The following is a 4,371-nucleotide window of genomic DNA, read 5'->3' on the forward strand; positions in this document are numbered from 1 at the left end:
TTTTAAAGTTATCGCAAGAGTTACTTCCCCTGAGAGAGTGAATTGAAAAATATAATTTTGTACCCCACCGACCTTGCAAGGTCATAACTTTCAGAGAAAGCCTTGTGATTGGATTTGGTAGACGGAAACTGAAAGGAAGCCCATCTTATATATATATATATATATATATAGGTGTAGGAGTGGCTGTGTGTTAAGTAGCTTGCTTACGAACCACATAGTTCCGGGTTCAGTCCCACTGTGTGGCACCTTGGACAAGTGTCTTCTACTATAGCCTCGGGGCCGACCAAAGCCTTGTGAGTGGATTTGGTAGACGGAAACTGAAAGAAGCCCTTCTTATATATATATATATATATATATATATATATATATATATATATATATATGTATGTGTGTCTTAAAAGAGAGAGAGAGAGAGAGAAGAGATACATATAGATATAGTAATAGATATGTACACACACACACACAGACACACACACACACATATACGAGTGAGTGCTGAAAGTTCCTGGCTTGAAGAGTATTGCGAAAGGCCTGATTAGAGGGGCCCCAACCATCCTAGTTCTTTTACAGGGGCTGCGCTTGATGGCTATATATATATATACTTATATATATATATAGAGAGAGAGAGAGAGAGATACATACATACATCTCATACATATGTATACATCATCATCATCATCATCATCATCATCACCGTTTAACGTCCGCTTTCCATGCTAGCATGGGTTGGACGATTTGACTGAGGACTGGTGCAACCGGATGGCAACACCAGGCTCCAATCTAAATTTGGCAGAGTTTCTACAGCTGGATGCCCTTCCTAACGCCAACCACTCAGAGACACACACACACACACACACACACACACATATACGGGTGAGTGTTGAAAGTTCCTGGCTTGAAGAGTATTGCGAAAGGCCTGATTAGAGGGGCCCCAACCATCCTAGTTCTTTTACAGGGGCTGCGCTCGATGGCTGCCCTCATCCCGAATACCACATTGGATCCAAACTCCTCTCAGACGTGAGCAATGGTCTTGCTGCACCTCTGCATCTTGCCTTGACACCTCCATGAAGCCCTTTTGTGCTTCCAGTAGCGCTTGATGGTAAACTTCCTTTCTTTCGGGCATTATTGGGGGGGGGGGGGGGGGTCAGTTCGATCTGAAGACAAACGAAAAATTCAATGAGTGATGGGGAGTCATTATGTGAGTCTACTTTTTGGGGGACGCCCTCTTTTACTCTCTTACTTGTTTCAGTCTTTTGACTGTGGCCATGCTGGAGCACCGCCTTTAGTCGAGCAAATCGACCCCAGGACTTATTCTTTGGAAGCCTAGTACTTATTCTTTCGGTCTCTTTTGCCGAACCGCAAAGTTACAGGGACATAAACACACCAGCATCGGTTGTCAAGCGATGTTGGGGGGGGGGGGACACACACAGACATACAAACACATACACACATACATACATATATATATATATACATATATACGACAGGCTTCTTTCAGTTTCCGTCTACCAAATCCACTCACAAGGCAATGGTCGGCCCGAGGCTATAGTAGAAGACACTTGGCCCAAGATGCCACGCAGTGGGACTGAACCCGGGACCATGTGGTTGGTAAGCAAGCTACTTAACACACAGCCACTCCTACAGCTATATACATATATACGACAGGCTTCTTTCAGTTTCCGTCTACCAAATCCACTCACAAGGCTTTGGTCGGCCCGAAGCTATAGTAGAAGACACTTGGCCCAAGATGCCACGCAGTGGGACTGAACCCCCGGAACCATGTGGTTGGTAAGCAAGCTATTTACCACACAGCCATAATATGTGTTTATATATATATATATATACTTATATGTATATAGAGAGAGAGATATACATACATACATCTCATACATATGTATACATATATATATATATGTATGTATATATGTATGTATATGTATAGCATGGGCAACTGTTTTCTATTATAGCCCTGGGGACAACGAACGCCTTTTAAAGGATTCAGAAAACAAAAACTGAAAGATGTTCTCTCTGTCTGACTCTTTCTCTGTTTATCCATCCATCCATCATCTCTCTCCCTCTCCCCTCTGTCTCCTGTCTCTGTCTCTTTCTGTCTGTCTCTCTCTCTCTCTCTCTTTCTGTCTCTGTCTCTCTCTCTCTCTGTTTCTCTCTCTGTTTCTCTCTCTGTCTCTCTCTCTCCCTCTCTCTCTCTCTGTCTCTCTCTCTGCATCTCTCTCTCTGTCTCTCTCTCCCTCTCTCTCTCTCTCTGTTTCTCTCCCTCTCTGTCTCTCTCTCTCCCTCTCTCTCTCTATCTCTCTCTCCCTCTCTCTCTCACTCTCTCTTTCTCTCTGTCTCTCTCTCTCTCTCTGTCACTCTCTCACTCTCTGTCACTCTCTCCCTCTCCCTCTCTCTCTCTCTGTCTCTCTCTCTCACTCTCTGTCTTTCTTTGTCTCTCTCACTCCCTCTCTCTCTCTCTCTCTCACTCCCTCTCTCTCTCTGTCTCCCTCTCTCTCTGTCTCCCTCTCTCTCTGTCTGTCTCTCTCTCTCTCTTTCTGTCTCTGTCTCTCTCTCTCTTTCTGTCTCTGTCTCTCTCTCTCTCTCTCTCTCTCTCTCTGTTTTTCTCTCTCTCTCTCTCTCTCTCAACCTCACTCAGGGGGTCTCTGTGTTCATGACTCCACCTCCTCCAGAAGCCCTCTCCCAATATCAGCTGACATCCTGTGTTCACACTGATATCATACAATATCCATATGTTCTCACAGCACCCTGTTATAACCTTTACACATTCTCTGATACCCTTCTTGCCCTGTCGATCTCTTCGCCTTCAACATCTTTCTTTTCTTATTTTTGCAATTTCTTGCTTTTTTCCTTCTGTTTTGGAACCATTTTCTTTTTTGAAAGAAAGGTTTTTGTTCAGATGCTGCTGCTGTGTGTGTTTGTGTGTGCATATATATATACACACACACACACACACACACACACGCACACACACATATATATATATATATATATATTAGTTTATGTATATATTAATATTATCTCAGTTTTAAAAAAAAACCTTTGACAATGTAAATATGTTAATAGTTACCAGAGGTAGCAACATTACTCTAGAAACCAAGATATCACAGCCGTTTTACAGGTAGAGATACCAAGTTAAAGTGATACAGTTTGAGAAGATATGAATAATAATAATAATAAATGGAGCAAAACGCATATAAATAAAAGTTGGTCCTAACTATGATATTAATGTCATCTACATATCTGCTGTAAAGTAGAAGAGTTGTGGACCGTTCTGCTAACATATGTTTGAGTTTTCTGTCCCACCAGGTCATGAAGAGGCCGGCCACATCTCCAGCTACACCAACGCCGATGGCTGCACCTTGAACCTGCATGTATAGTTTTTTGTTGAACTTTACTATGTGGTTCTTCAAGGTGGTTTTTATACTGGCCCCTATTGCGTGTGCCATCATTTCCTTCACCTGATTGTTGTTCTCAGGGCTTTGGGTGGGTGCAGTCCAGCCACTCCAGCGGTCAGTGGTGCTTCTTTTTCACTGCTGAAATGATGGTGGGTGGTCTTCCCCCTCTGTGGGCCTGGTGGGGGCAGAATCTACTGAGGTCATGGTCATCCAAATAGTTACTGTCGTAGCTTAGTCTGAGGAGGAGGCCCAGTTCCCTCGTGTTGACCTTGCGGAACTCCAACTTCACTCTCACAGATCACCTGAATGCATATCCCCACAGCAAAATCTATGTCTATAGATGGGTAGAGTGAAATCACATCCATACTACCCACTACACAACCTGTGAGGTCGTCGGAGTAGTTGCAAGTACTGATTCTACTGAGGAAGATCTTCCATGCTCACACAGACATCTGGAGACGTCTCTATGAGAGGTCGTAATACTTGTGAGAGGAAGTAGGACAGTGTACAGATGCTGGAGATATTTGCTCCACAAACTGGTCTGGTTGGAGGTCCCATGACAGGGTTTATGTAGGGTTTGTGGTCTTTGAGTAACCCATATAGTGTAGGAATGTCGTTTTTGGTAGCTTGGAAATTGTGTGCTGTCCTTTTTGTAGGTTGGAGTATGTTGCACCACATTCCCATGTGTGCGTTGAGGATTTTTTTTCCACTTTTTCATGTTCTTGTGTAACTTCTCTCATGTTACTGATGTGTTGTTGCATGGTTTGGACATAATTCTGATGGCTGTCTATTGACAGTCTGCCAGACTTGTCTGTAGGGAGGCACACTAATTCCCTGTTCCTAATTCGCTGTCTCAGTTTATGTAGGCCTCTGTCAACAGAGGAGCTGATTTGGTGGGTCCCCTCCTCACTATGTTTTTTTAGTGGATTTGTTGTATTAGTCTAAGATATGTCAGAGTCTA

Source organism: Octopus bimaculoides, chromosome 29 (genome assembly GCF_046866305.1).
Source record: "Octopus bimaculoides isolate indiv1 chromosome 29, ASM4686630v1, whole genome shotgun sequence".
Lineage (NCBI taxonomy): Eukaryota > Metazoa > Mollusca > Cephalopoda > Octopoda > Octopodidae > Octopus > Octopus bimaculoides.